Source organism: Dipodomys ordii, unplaced genomic scaffold (assembly GCF_000151885.1).
Source record: "Dipodomys ordii isolate 6190 unplaced genomic scaffold, Dord_2.0 Scaffold73, whole genome shotgun sequence".
Lineage (NCBI taxonomy): Eukaryota > Metazoa > Chordata > Mammalia > Rodentia > Heteromyidae > Dipodomys > Dipodomys ordii.
The window spans coordinates 11,215,209-11,231,454 of NW_012267289.1; the positions used below are offsets into that span (position 1 = coordinate 11,215,209).

Below are 16,246 nucleotides of genomic sequence, written 5' to 3' on the forward strand. Positions count from 1 at the left end.
TAATAGAGACCCAGAAACACAAAAAATCAAGAAACATTGGACAAATGGTATTGCATGAAACTGCAGAGCTTCTGCATGGCAAAGGACATAGCTAGCAAGATCAATAGAAAGCCCACAGATTGGGAGAAGATCTTCACTAGCCATACAACGGACAAGGGTTTCATATCTAAAATATACTTAGAACTCAAAAAACTAAATCCTCCAACAATTCTTAAAGAAACAACTGCCTGATAAATAAGTGGGCCAAAGACTTAAAGAAAGACTTCTCTGAAGAGGAAATAAGAATGGCCAGTAGACACATGAAGAAATGCTTGACCTCTCTAGCCATAAAAGCAATGCAAATCAAGACAAAGCTGAGATTCCACCTCACCCCAGTTAGAATGGCAATAATGAAGAACTCTAATAACATCAGATGCTGGATGGGATGTGGCCAAAAGGGAACCCTACTGCATTGTTGGTGGGAGTGTAAACTTGTTCAGCCACTTTAGAAAGTAGTATGGAGGTTCCTCAAAAGACCCCAGATAGAGCTCCCCTATGACCCAGCAATCCCACTTTTGGGCATTTACCCAAATGATCACAAACAAGGCTATACTAAAGCTACCAGGACAACTATGTTTATCACAGCATTACCTACCACAGCTAAGATATGGAACCAACCCAGATGCCCCTCAGTAGATGAATGGGTCAAGAAAATATGCCTCCATCAGAAAGAATGACATTGCCCCATTTGTTAGGAAATGAAAAGACTTGGAAAAAATCGTATTAAGTGAAGTAAGCCAGGCCCAAAGAAACATAGGTCCCATGGTTTCCCTTATTTGAAATAACTAGTATAAGTCTAGGGCAAGCAGCAAAGGTCAAAAGCTATGTATATATGACCATATAAGATGATAAGTGAAATGAACCCCATTTACATACGTTATAAACAATGTACTACGTGGGTTTTTTTTGTGTCTCTTGTATGTTCTCCCCCCACGGTTTAACCCTGGTTTTCATTGTATTTGATGTTGGTGCCCTGCATCTTGTATATACATTTTTCTAACTTGGGGAGGGGAAGGGAAAAAAACAAAATGCTTAAATAAGGATACAGGTTGACCCACTTTAACAATGAGATGTACAAACACTGTGTTGAGAACAAACTTTACAACTTGTGGAGGTGAGGAGGGAAGGGATGACAGGGAAAAAACAAAGGAAGCGGTGACAATGCTGCATAGGAAATGTACTCATTACCTTACTCATGCAACTGTAATCCCTCTTTACAGCACTTCTATGATAAAAACATTAAAAAAAAGAATTTGTCTAAAAAAGAGAACATTTCAGTAAGTAAAAGATATTATTTGACGTTGGCTGATTGTTCTGTTCTGTATTCCCACATAGACCTTTTGGAAAGTGACCCTCTGTTGTTTTTCTTAGGTATACAAGGGTTCTGGAGAGCAGTGCCAAGAACAAGAGAGGTGAGAAGTGGTAGGAAGAAAGAGATGTTTAGATATCACAAGTTGATGATCAGTCTGTGAATTAGATTCCTTGTTCATGGATAATTCCTAATGAACATACTTCCCTGTCACTAAGAGCTAGAAAAACGGGTTTGCTTGTTTACTGAGTGACTTACACAGTGTCCAATGGGGAGAAAGAATCTTGTAATTAAAGAACTCTGATCCTATCATTAAACAGATAGTCAGGTGTGGCCTTGAAAAATGATCATCTTTACTACGAAATAACACTGATCCAGGAGAGGCTGGTCCTTCAAAGAAGAAAGGCCAACATGGCACAAGATATGCTACACGTTAGGTAGTGGATGGACATTTGAACACCCAATTGTCTCTGGCTCAAGTTCCAACATCTGGCTTGCAAGTCTTCCACAGAGTTAAGCTTCTCAACTTTTGCAAGCCTCTGAATGATGTGTCGGACTTGTTAAAACAGGTATTCTGTGTCTTATGTCCAGAAATTATGAATAGTAAGGCCCAGAATACTCATTTCTTCCAAATATTGATAGAATTTCTTCAAAATACTTTTTTTTTTTTTACAAGTTTTCATGTACTGCTGCTGTTGCTTTGTGTTGGATCACACTTTGTGAAGGATCAACTACAGAATTTTAAGTAGGTAGTAGCAGATGAGTTGTAGGAAAGAATGAGAATGTCAGGTGCTCCTAGGGATTAGGTGGGTTTTATTTTGGGTCCAATCGTGGGGCCTGAACTCTGGGCCTGGGCGCTGGCCCTCAGCTCTTCAGCTCAAGGCTAGCGCTCTACCACTTGAGCCACAGTGCCATTTCTGGCTTTTTTTTTCCTTTTTGCCTATGTGGTGCTGAGGAATCAAACCCAGGGCCTCAGGCATGCAAGGCAAGTGCTCTACCACTGAGTCACCTTCCCAGCCTAGGTGATTTTTTTTTTTTATTTTCTAAAGTGGGTGCCTTTATCAGTAAATTTTCAACTATTATTCTAATACATAAACGTGTTGTCTCCATTCCACTGCTTGTCTGTGTTTTTAAATATAGTTCACATACCACAAATAAACCCGTAAGGCATTCAATTAAGTTGCTTCTAGTTCATTCACAAACTCGTGTATAGATCAGCACCATCTATTTCCTGTTTATCCTATTTTTTTTTATTATTTAAAAAGTAGAAAGTAGTATTTTCATTGATAAATATCATTTGGTCCTTAGGTAGTTCTTTTGCAGAAAATTGAGTCCATAATTTTCAAATGATGATAGGACTGTATCAACCAAAGAGTTTCACACAGTTTCAATAACAGCAGCAATTTCCTTGAACTGTCTGTAAAAATTGTGAAACCGAGGAACTGTCATTTCAAAGGACGTGTTCTTTACTTGGCCAGAGTGATTTTAGCATTACTAAAACATAAGGATACTCAAGTGATCTGAGCTCACAGCCATACCGAGTTTCCACTGAAAATCTAACAGCTTGCTGGTGACTTCCGATTTAGCATCTAGTACTGGCTCTCTGCTCCCAGACTCCTCCATGGCAAAGGGCACGGAGCCCCCGTGGTGGTCGCTGATTAGGTGGTTTTAATAAAAACAATTAACATACTTTATAAAAAGAAGTGTGTATAGCATGTATTTGAATAAATATATATCCATTCAATTTAAAAGATAATTGTTGGGCTGGGAAGGTGGCTCAGTGGTAGAGCACTTGTCTTGCATGCATGAAGCCCTGGGTTCGATTCCTCAGCACCACATAAGCAGAAAAAGCCAGAAGTGGCGCTGTGGATCAAGTGGTAGAGCGCTAGCCTTGAGCTGAAGAGCTGAGGGACAGCACCCAGCCCGAGTTCAGGCCCCATGACCTACAAAAAAAAAATTGTTAAAATAGATCTAATGTGCCTACAGGTTAGATTAAAAGAAAGAATAATACATTAGCAGATTAGAGGATCTTGGGAGCACCAAAGCGTAATGGAAGAAATCCATTGCCCAGAGACTGTCATATTGGAGAGGCACATATTGTGACCCTGGTTGTTGGACCCAGATATGCTTGTCTTTCACCCACTAACTACCAATTATGTAATTAAAGGGAGAAAGACTGTCCCTACTAGTCATGACATACCTTTCAAGTCATTCCACAGCCTTAAGAGACATCATTCAGATGTCAATAAACAGAGATAAATCAACCCTCTCCTTCTATGTTCTGTTAAATTCCCATCACTGCGTATAGTTTGGTTCCTCTGTGATCTCAGATGATTTGTTATGCAAGAAAACCAAATCTTACAGAGAGTCAAGGGCTACCTTTTTTGTCTATCACCGTTGCTTGATTCATACATAGCCACTCATCCATTAACAATGAAATTTGGCTGGATATAGGAAGACATACACAGTAACTAGTGTTCTTGGATTAGCTGTCAGGCTTAGCTGGATCAACCGTTTTAAAGTGTCAGATGTTTCTGGGCTTCTAGTCATTTTCGAAGAAAAAGATTTCTTACTGATAAAGTTCTCCTTCATTCTTAGATTTCCTCGTTCTGGGGCTAAATGTACCAGGTGATCAACTAGTAGACATAGTGTCTCCTATTCATTTGTTTTGGAAAAGCAAACCAAATAACACTCCAAGACTTCTCTTTGACCTGGACTATTCATTTTGAATGTGCCCTGGGACAGTCAGCTTTTCGTTTTGAGGTTCCTAGGACAAAGGAAGCTTTTAACAAGCTGTCCAAACATCATGTCTGCCCGAATCAGATTGCCTTTTTTAGCATTGTCTTTTTCCACTAAAATACCAGAGAATATTATACAGGAAGTACTGCAGAGTAATTAATGGTGCTTATTTAATGAGGACTTTAAATACGTTTTTTTCTTATTTCAGTTGCTATTTTACAGAACTTTGATTTTCATGCTTTTTCCTGCAATTATTTCCTCCTCTTTGATTCCATAATACCTAGGTAGTCAAATCCTTGGGTAAATTCACTTGCAATATTTATTCAGTTTATTTATGGGCAATGAAGCAGATTCAGTAAAGCTGTTCACAGGAACAAAGATAACTTACAAGCTTCTAAGGTGCTATGAACTTCCATAGGAAAATTCCTGAAATGATCAACTGAGATTTGATAAGGAAATAAAACGATATGGAAGAAAGAAACCAGGCAATTTAATTTCTGACATGTCTTTTGGGTTGCTTTATTGCCATGATCTTTTAGACCATGAGAAAGAAGTGCCATGATTTTCTTTTGGCCTTTATCCTTCACTCCCTACTAGGTATTTCCACAGAGCATTCATTGTGGCCTCCAAGGTACAGGCCATTTCTTTTTTTTTGGTTTTATCCCCATTGACTGGGCACAGTAGTAATGAATAGTCAATATACAACCAGCATTAAATAAACTAATATTGAAACAATTTCATTATTCTTCTCTGAAATCTTCATTGTACCCACACACTGCATAGGAGTTAAGGATGCCTTCCTTGGCATGAGTCAAATAGGCAATATATGCACTCAAGCTGATGAACAGCACCCAGTGATGAGACACTGAATGATATCGAGAGGAGCAAGGTGGCAGGCTAGTGTAGAAATCTGCACCCACAAGTATATGTGTGCAGATATATGAGGAGTGAAGCTGTCAGTGATGATTTGCAGCTTTGTCCCCCATCAAGGACATCCTGAAAAAAACTCAATGTTGCTTCTATAGACGTTGGAACTAAAGTTAAAAATATTCTTACTGGTTTAAAACAATCTGTTACATTTGTGGATTTTTATTAGAACTAAAAATTCTACCTGGAGTTGTATGTTTTTTTTTTAAAAACACAGAAATTAAGACATGATTGGACTAGTTTTGACAAATCTGACCAACAGACCCTTTATTGTAAAAACATTATGTGTTTATAAAGAGTCATTATTCTTCATGAGAAGAGGCTGCGTCCTCATCTTTCTCATGACGAGGAGTGTGAAAGTGTGTTTGGCATGTGCCTGCACATGAACACGTGCATATACATATGTCATGGTGAAAATACCCGTTTTTTAAAATTTTTATAAAGGTGATGTACAAAGGGCTTACCGGCATATAAGAAAACACTCAGATTTTAAACTTTAGATTATTACTATTTTTTTCCTGAAGGCTTTTCAAGGTCAATAGGAATTTGAGAACTATCAGTGCTGCAGAAGTAGACTTCCATCCATATTAAATACACATTATTTTATTAGTAATATTTATCTCTTTAAGAAACTAACATTGAGTTTCTTTTTTCTTTCAAATGTTCCATGGCATGCTCTTTTTTTAACCTTTTCATTTTTAAAAAATCATTATACTTCATCATCTTTAAACCATATGTAACAGTGAGTTTTGATCACAAGCTATGTGATTACCCCTTCCCTATCCATACTTTCTGCCTGGTCAGTCCTAGTCCTAAAATATTAAATGGAAAATTCTACAAATGAACAGTTCATAAATTTCAAATAATCTTCATTATACTGTATGGTTATACTTATTCAACTTTATTGCTAATTGTTAATCTCTTAGTGTGCCTATTGTGTAGATTGAACTTTATCATATGTCTGTATGTATGGATAGGTAAATAAAACAAACTAGTGGGCCATATTCCCCATGGATAAAGGGATTATTTTATTGTCACTTTTTGATAGTGCTTCCAGAATCTCAGGTAAAGACAACAAAAAAGGGCATTGTCATATTACCACTTTTGGGAAGAAGTCATAGATGGACTAATTGATTTTATGATTTTCCTAATAATAAAGATATGAAACAGATTCAAGTCAGACTTCAGTTCCTACATGGACATACTCAGTGTAGGAATTGAAAATTAAAAGCTCTAGAGAAACATTAGAGGAACTGATAAGATCTCATGTAGAAGACAATAAACTTAGTGGGAGACTTAAGGGGTTTTCAAGGGTAATTTGAATTACGTGAGATTGTTCACTTTATTGGCTGAGGTTCCTCATCCTGGAATAAGATGGGACTCCATTTTAGAAAGAGAAGGTTGCACATGATGGTACATACCTGTAATCCCAGCTACTTGAGAGGTGGAGATGGGGGAATCATAGTCCTGTGATGTTCTGGTTGAAAATCACGGCCCAAGGGAAGGTTCTAGTTCAATCTCAAGGAGGTAGGGGAGGTGTGAGGGAGGAGGACAGAAAGAGAGGGAGGTAGAGTTTGGGGTTAGGATCTCATGTAAGTGTGCATTGCAATTAGTTGAGTTAACAGAAGTAGATAGTTCTAATGAAAGGTTTTTTTTTTTTTTTTTTTGGTCAATCGTGGGTCTTGAACTCTGGGCCTGGGTGCTGTCCCTCAGCTCTTCAGCTCAAGGCTAGCGCTCTACCACTTGAGCCACAGTGCCACTTCCAGTTTTCTAGTGGTTTATTGGAGATAAGAGTCTCATGGACTTTCTTGCCCAGGCTGGTTTTGAACTGTGATCCTCAGATCTCAGCCTACTGAGTAGCTAGGATTGCATGAGCCACCAGTGCCCGGCTAATGAAAGTTTTATCTATGTCTCATGCATCTTTCTAACTGCTTAATTTAGGAAGGACTTTGATTTTGACCAGAGCTATAGACGCTGATGGTCTCTACCTGGCTTACTGACATCTCTTCAGTACAGAGACTAAGGAAGTTAACTATGGATAGGCAACTTCTTCATTTGTCACATAGATGGTGATTCATTAGGATTTTCCAACAAGCACTACCATGTCAGTGCTATTAGAATTCTCATATGGTTTACATGTTACTTGAAGTCTCAGAGCTGGCCCCTATGAAGGTTCTAAAATTTCTGGCTGGTTCATGCATTTTTTTAAAAACATAATCCTGGTTTAGCAGGAGGCCTATGGGAAAGCATGTCCACAACTGTGAGGAGGTGTGACTTCACATCAGTGAGAAGGAGTGTGGAGGTGGGGAAGGTACAAGATCACACAGATTCGATGTTCTCTGAAAAACACAAGAATGCCTTTGAAAAAGGTGCTGAAGATGAGATCCTAATCTCAGTGGAAAGATCTAGGCATGGTAGCTCATGTCTGTCATCCCAGTTAGGTAAGTATAAATTAGGAAGATTGCAGCCCAAGCCAGCCTTGGTGAAAAAAGAGATCCTAACTCAAATATTACCAGAAAAGAAGGGCTGGAGGCATGGCTCAAGTGGTAGAGCTTTACTGAGGTGTATTATCAGTTTCCCTCACCTTTGTGATATATAGATTTGTTTTGGTGTGACCAATGAAATCTAACAATCTTTGCTGGGTAATTGACTTATGTTCTGACTGTAAGAAATCACCAAGACTTTTTTTTAAGAGTAGGATGGAAACCCAGCAATTATGACAATTATGACATCATCCATAGCTCTAGGAAGTTGCATTTGTGTCATCTTCATGAACTCTGAAATGTGTGGTTGTCTGGGTTTCCTCTACTATAGGACTTCCTGGCTTGCTTGCTTCTTTCCCTTTTCCTTCTTGAATTTCAAAGTATAAGGGTATATAGCTTTTGTTAACTTGAACAATTTTATACAGCACACAAAATGGTAAACTAGTAATGCAAGTCAAGATAGCAGGCTAGTTAGTTGTGGAAAAATTATGATCAAATATCTGATTTCCTCTATTATCTATGTCAGTAAGGAAAATAGCCTCACTTATACCTTTGCTCCCAGATCCATTTTTAGTGTCATTGGTAAGTTGAGGTGTTTTTTAAATCATTAAAACATAAATATTAGCCATTCTGACAACCATCAGCTATATTAAAATGAATGATTGAAAAAAGGCCAAGAAATCCATAATGCAGCTTAATGATAGAATAGACTCAGTCAGTCTGTAAACCTGTGGGATTGAGATTTCATGGTGTCTAAGGGTGACTCAGTGCTTAGCTGTGTCATGAGTTTCATTCTGAAGTGAAATGCACTTGTGTGGTTTCAGTTGAGGCTTCAGGTTGATGCAAAAAGGAAATGAGTCCATATTAGGAAGTTAGGTTGAAATACATACATCAACAATGAGAAAAGCAGCAAGTTGTTGTTCAGCCATTCTTCTTACCCCAGTCTGGCAATACTAGACTGTTTTATACTTGTTTAAATCTCCTCTGTCTCCCTTACTTGTCTGAGAATACAGAGAAGGCAGGAACTTGCTCAAATAGAAGACACTCAGTGAATGGCTGTTAAATCAATCAGTGAACATTAGCTCTAAGAGAATGAAATAAATCTTTAGCTCAAATCTCCCTGGTGTGTGTGTGTGTGTGTGTGTGTGTGTGTGTGTTACCAAGGTTTGAACTCAAGGTCTTGGACTTGCTAAGCAGATGTTCTATTGCTTGAACCTTGAGACTCCAGTGATTTCACTGACTATCAATTTATTGGTTTTGCCCAGGCAGGCCCAGAACCATAGCTGGGAAGACAGGTGTCCTTTGTTGTTGTTGTTGTTGATACTGGGTTTTCAACTAAGAGTCTCACATTTGTTAGGGAGATACTTTCCCACCTGAGCCATATACCTTGAGCCCTTTTTGGTTGAGATTAGGATCTCAGCCTAGCTTGTTGTTTCATCCTATAATCATAGCTAAAAGGGAGGCTATAAGAGAAAAATTTCATAAGAGTCTATCTCAACAGAAAAAGCTAGACATGGTGGCACATGCCTGTCATTCTATGTATACAGGAAGTATAAATGGAAGGATTGTAATCTAAGCCAGCCTTGGCAAAAAAGGGAGACCTGTCTTGAACATAACCAGAAAAAGACAGGGCTGGAGATATGGCTCAAGTAGTACAGTGTCTGCCTAGCAGATATAAGGCTGTGGGTTTAAACTCTAGTACCACTGAAGAAGAAGAAGGAGGAGGAGAAGGAGAAGAATCAGTCTCCTACACAGACCTTGAGCCATAGTCCTTCTGATCTCAGCCTCCTAGGCCAGGACTACTGCTGTGAGCCACTGTACCTGATTTGTTAACTGTTGATGGGATGAATCTATATTCCTCTGCGCTTCATTTGCATACCTGGTAAAATTCGGTCTTGGTTATGAAAGCCAATTTACAGTATTATTTTCAGAATAATAATCATATTCTCAAACTTGGAAATCCTTTGGACATCAGAAGATGGTGAGTAGAAATACAGCACATGTGATGAAAAATTGGAGGAGTTAATTTATTTTGTTGTGTTGCAGATTTAACTCAGGGTCTTGTTGCATGCTGGGCAAGTACTCTACTATTGGGCTATATACCCCTTGTTCCTAACCCCAAAAGTAATCTTTTAAAAGTGGATTTTACTCTTTAATTTTTTTGTATTTTACTTATTTCAATTTATTTTTACTATTTATTCAACTTTTGAGTATCTATAATGATCCAGACTGTTCTAACGATACTAGATTTTATATCTGATTTTAAGGAATTTATACTCAAGGCAAGGACCTAGAAAAGAAAGTAAGAATGGAAAGGGTTAGGAAAATAGTTCCAGTAATTGAGTTTACTTTATGTTATTAATCCATGTAAAATACAATGTTTTGATAAAATGTGGCCTTTGTTACATGTGGACTAATTAACTCGATAAGCTATAATGGATAGCTTTTGATCATAAACACTGAGATAAGTACTGACTAGGTAAACTATACTGAAAGAAATAGCTGGGATCTTTTCAAAAGAGTACAAATGAGAATCAGAAGAGTTGCTTCATTGCCATCAAGCAAAAAGACGGTTCCTCATCCAAATTATAACCATGAAGCCCAAGGGAACAGATGTGTGTACTTTTAGATAATAGCAGTTTTGATTTTGGAAACTAGAATAAATACTATGGAGAGCAGCTAAGGAAATACTTGACATTTGGTAATTTCTCTCTCAAACCAACTTTCCATTTTATAACCTACACAAGTATTTTTCTTCCTTTTAGAACATGAACTCCAGTAGGCTAGGGAAGATCCTTTTTATCTTAGACAACCATTTTTTCTTATATTTTATTGACAGAGAGGCCCGTTCATGTGAGCTTAAGTAATATACTCTCTTAATGTAATACTCTTTACCCTTCCCCCCCCCCCATTGACCTCCTGTTTTTCTACCTCTGAAGATGGTAGCCTGCTCTCTTTCTTTCCCTGGGTACTGCTCTTGATTTTGTTATTGCTCATCTCTTCTCAGTTTTGCTCCATCCTTTCAGTCATATCTTTATCTTTAATCATTCTTCCTCTAGCCCAAAATATGGTCAGGGCCCTTCCTATCCTAAAATAACCTTCCTCTGACCCCGCTGCGGAAGCAGGCTTCCTTCTTATCATTCTTCTGTTCAACTAGTGGCTTCCTCTCCTTTGACTCCCCACTCACGCATAGAGTTCTTCTCCCCACGTGTCATGGCTTCTTTCTTCATCCTCTGTGAAGTTTTCTCAAAAGACATGTTTTATATTCAACAAATCTTTTCTTAGTTCTGGATCTCTCGTTTTCTGGGAAGAAATCTCACTTCATGGATCATTCTCTTTCTTTCTTTTTTAAAATTATTTTTTAATTTTTTAATTGTGAAAATACTGTACAGAGGGGTTACAATTACATGGGCAAGATAATGAGTACATTTCTTATCAAGCATTTTAGCCTCCTCCTTGGTTTCCCCTTCCCTTCCCTTCCCCTCCTCCCCCCCAACCCAATGACCCCCCTCCTCTTCCCCCCCCACCAAAGTTGTAAAGTTCGTTTTCGACATGACTGGTACATCTCATTGACGGCTCTTTCTATGGCCTTCACTGCTGAATCTCTCATCTTTCTGAGGGCTTTGCTTTCAGCTGCTTCACTACTTGTTTACTCTACACATTATTGGCCTCAGGCTAATTTCCTATCCACTTGCTGCTTTTCTCCTAAATTCCTTTGCTCACTTTCCCCTTCACCTCAAAATCTCTGTTCTGACAATTCATAAATTGAATAATTTTCAACACTTTGAGCTTTCGTGCTTAGGTGACTAGCCAGGATATCAAACTCAGCGTGTCTAAAACTGAAGCTCTCTTATTTGCTAGCCTCCATTAAATATACTATTTTGTTTTAATTAAAGACACTACCATGCATGAGTTATGTTTTAAAACTCAGAAATAATTTTTTTATTCATCTTCTTTTATTCATCTTCATGTACAATCTGTTGATGAAGATGTGTGTGTTGATGATGATGATGATGTGTGTGTGTGTGTGTGTGTGTGTTACATAGAGTGTGGAGATAATTTGTTTTAGAGGCAGATAAATCTGAGTGTAAGCCATAGCTTTTCTAATTATTACCCTCTTGGCCTTGAACAAGTTACTTACGCTCATTAGAGTCTTGGTGTAGTCATAAAATAGAGGAAAAAACACCCCCTACAAGACCAACTGAAAGGCTGCATGAGTGCTGCATGTTTAATATGTAGTTCTCTAGAGGTGATCCTCCCATTCTTTGTCCTTGCCCTGGCTATGTCTCCCATACCCATCTTCATTCTCTATTAAATAGAATCATGTGGCTCCTGACGTGCAGTTTCCAGTAATGTTTTTCTTCTTCCTTACACGTGTCGTTTCCCTCTCAGTCCAGGCACAGGCATGTGCTGCTGGATAATTGCTGCTGAGCCTCAGGAAGCGCTGGCTCTGGTAAACCCAGCCATTCTGCTGTTTCATTTAGCTCCTCAGACATGCTCTAATTCCTTGCATAGAAGCCGTCACGGCTTCATCATTTCCAAGATGATGAAGTAGGAAGCCATATGAGTCCTATCTGCAGAGATTCTTTTATGTTTGGTCCGGTCGTGGGGCCTGAACTCTGGGCCTGGGCACTGTCCCTCAAGGCTAGCGCTCTACCACTTGACCCACAGCGCCACTTCTGGCTTTTTTCTTTTTGCCTATGTGGTGCTGAGGAATCGAACCCAGGGCCTCGAGCATGCAAGGCAAGCGCTCTACCACTGAGCCACCTTCCCAGCCCTCTGCAGAGATTCTTATCTTCATGATTTCCCTAAAACAGGACCTGAATTTTAGCCAGGTTGTAGGAGCACATCCTTACTTTTCTGTTTTGTTACCTTTCTCCTAAGTCTAGAATATCTAAAGAGCTTCCATCCTTGAGATCTATTTCGATCATAATGCTTTCCTGATCATCCAAACTGTACACTTTTAATTGTTATCTTATTACAAATGCATTTTATCATCTACCTACCTACCTACCTACCTACCTACCTATCTACTTGCCATGTGTCAGGAATACTGGGATTTGAATTCAGGGCCTCATGTTTGATAAACAGGCACTCTACCACTTGATCCATGCCCCCAGTCATTTATTGCTTTAGTCATTTTTCAGATACCATCTTGTGGTTTTGCACTGGCTGGACCACTGGACCACAATCCTTCTAATTATGCTTCCTGTATAGTATGGATGATATCACCATGGCTTAAGAACCCATTTTTCTTTTTAAATGACCAAAGACATTTTATTTTTCCCTATATAAGTTTTGAAATAAAATACTTAAAAGGAAAACATTTAGTACCATCATGTCACCCTGAATGTCAGCAATCCTTCTCAACTTTCTATATAGGAAAAGTGAGGTCGAAGTCCAGCAGCAGTACACTGTCAATTGTTCTGATTGTATAAAATTTTTCTGCTGTTCTGCTTTAGCAAATATTAGTAAACATTAAAACATTCATTTCCTGTATAACGCCTAAAAGCCAGTCCCATATTTATTAGTGTAATTGGAAACATAAAAGCCTGGCCAGGTGCTGGTGGCTTATGCTTGTAATCCTAGCTACTCAGGAGGCTGAGATCTGAGGATCAAAGCCAGCCAGGGCAGGAAAAGCCCATGAGACTCTTATCTCCAATTAACCACAGAAAACCAGAAGTGGCACTGTGGCTCAAGTGGTAAGAGTGCTCACCTTGAGCTGAAGAGTGCAGGGACAGTGCCCAGGCCCAGAGTTCAAGCCCCATGACCAACCAAAAAAACCCAAAAAAGCCTTAAAAATTTGGCGAAATGAACCCCCAGATAAGGATTCAAATGTTTTTCCTTCTTGCCATTGTTTCTAACATATTTATAAGATGATTTCTTTGTTGCTTTGTATGTCCCTCCCCCACGGTATAACCCCTATTTTCGCTGTATTTGATGTTGGTATGATTTGTGGAGGGGAAGGGAAAAAGCAAATCATTTAAATAGGGATACAGGTGGACCCATTGCAACAATGAGATGTACAAGTCGTTATGTCGAAAACGAACTTTACAACTTTGGCGTGGGGAGGGGGGAAGTGAGGGAGGTGGAGAAGTGGAGGAGAAGGAGAATTGCGGGGGAAGGGAGAGGGGAAGGGATGGGAAAACAAAGGAGGAGGCTACAATACTTGATAAGAAATGTACTCATTACCTTGCCCATGTAATTGTAAACCCTCTGTATGGCATTTCCACAATAAAAAAAATCATAGCATGAAAGAACCCATTTTTATTTGTTACTTACTTTCTTGATTACACTCATCAATTCCTCCCTCTGAAACTCAAGCTTTTGGAGACAATATTTACTTAACTTGCTATATATAAACATTTATTTTTGGTGAGAATTGAAGTCAGAGTCTCCTGAGTGCTAGGTATGTATGAGCTGTGCCTCTCAGTTACTCTCCTATCTCTGTACCTGGTTTTTGTCAAAGCTAGTCTGCTAGGCTCTTAATACGTTTGGATTAATTGAAATAATAAGGGCAATATGAAGACCCATTAAAAGAAAAAGTCTCATAAACAACAAAACCACTGTTTATGAGAGATTAAGGGAAAAATAAGAGGAATAATGATAATAATAATAATAATAATAAAAAATTAAGATGGAAGAGTAGTTTGGGGTTATGAAATCATTATGTGGTTTGCTCTGAAAATGTAAAGAAGCACCTGTCCTAAGAAAAGTAGCAATATCTAAGAAGAAGCTGATGGAGCAAAGGGAGTGGGGGCTTACCAGTAGTTTCTATCCTCACCCTTTTCTAATTCTTGGCATAGGATAATAATTAATAATATTCATGACAGAAAATATGTTAGCAAACTCTTTTGTGTTTGAAAATAGTGGAAACACTCTGGAACAATTAAGACAAAGAAGAGGAAATGGCAATGTTTTGAAAATAAGTAAGCAGTAAGTCATCATCACGAGAGTACTCCAAATCCCAACTTGTGTCAGGCAGACTGACACGACTCGGGAATCTGTTGCCACTATATACAGTTAAAAGCAAAGATAAAACAATCCACTATGGAGGTTAAGGTCAGGGATGACAAGTATCAATGGAAGCTCATTTAAAGCTAGATGACAGACCACAGGTTTGTGACAAAACTTCTTAAAGGTTTCAAGAGTAAGATAAGCATCTTGGTTTGCCAGGTCACTAGTGTGGTTGGATTAGTATTTAACTAGTCATATCTTACCTTTCCAGAAGCCATTTATTTCACAGCCTTAAATCATAAGAATTTGGATGCAATCCAAGAGGGTTTTTGAGTTGGAAAGTCCAACATGATTCCAAGAAGTTCTTCAAGATTAAAAAATAGCACCTTAACTTGGACCAGCTCTTACAGCTACTTAAGACATTATATGTCTAAGTGGTTTGAAAAGGTTTGGTTTCTTCATGAGCTTTAGTGAAATGAATACTATTCAAGATATATTTAAAAGCATAATATAGAGTGTTGACTGCCTCACTGAATACTTTGAAAATCAGGTGGGCAATCTGTGATACTGTGGCTTTGGTGAATTTTGTGTAAGGTGCTTGGCATTCAGCCTTAGTGGGATTTGGACCACAGTTGTCACCCTTTGGCTAGCTTTGTGTGTCAGATTTGAATGCATGTCAATAATTCAGGAAAAATTTGTTTACTCATTTAATTATAAAACATCATTATGGAAAGGACCAAATTATTGATAGTGATATTCTCATTCAAAGGCAAGTTTCTAAAAATCTGGTTACGTTCATTTACCCACATGGTTATTTGTGCTTTTTGAGCTATGAAAGACAAGTATTTGAAATGACTACTTTTTAAAATTTACCTTCCTCTGAACCACTCTGTTTCTGCTGAGATGTAGGCTTCAGTTTCTAGGGAGTTCTGAAATTACTTTTGAGGAAAAACTTCAAGAAATTTCTATTTGACTTGTTTTTTTGGGGGGGAGGGCTTTGTGCTTTTCATTGAATTTTGGTGCTTAAAATTTGCATGATTGGTTCTTCAATTATGCTCTTAGCATCATATCTTTGCACAAATATTGTTCTAGGATTTCTTGGGTATAAGTCATAAAACCTTCAAAATACTTTCAGTCATTTTTGTGAGGATACTTACAGCTGCCTTCTGTTGCTCTACTGCTTATTATTACATATCAAAGACTAGATATTTGTGCTCATGTAGGAAAATTTAGGAACTGCTCCCTAACTGTCACAGCTGTAGACAATGTCAGACGTTTCTGAATTTCCCTTATCTTCTGCATTTTCACTGGTTTCAAGTTGATTCATCAAACTTCCTGTTTTTAACCACTGATCCATGCTCCTCATTGAAAGTATAATTTGAAACTGTTGACTTGAAAAAGTTAAATGTAGTATAACCTTACAACACAAAATTTCCTCAGAGTTTGGGTTGTGTCATGAGAGAATTTACTGTCCAGAAAAGAAACTAGGCTTAGGTACACATCTGTAAAAAAAAAAAAAAAAGAAAGAAAGAAAGTACTTGATCTCATCAATTGCAGTAGTAGTTTCACTGAACTATGGGAATTGTGTCCATTTGTATGTCTCCATATGTGTATACAAAAGATAAGAAGACATTTCTTTAAAAGGTCTTATTTTTTACATTGACTGATAGAATCACACTGACTCTTAATGAGGCACACTCATAAAAAAAATGCCAAGTGTGAAGATTCTGTGGACTTGCGCAGAGGTTATGTAACCTGATAGACTAGCTCTCTCCTTCCATTAGATAATGAC

At 38.2% G+C, this 16,246-nt stretch overlaps 1 pseudogene; it reads right to left on the bottom strand.

Moving 5' to 3' along the window:
* Nucleotides 1-2,682: 2,682 nt before the first annotated feature.
* On the bottom strand, nucleotides 2,683-2,971 carry LOC105991507 (annotated as a pseudogene).
* Nucleotides 2,972-16,246: the final 13,275 nt, after the last annotated feature.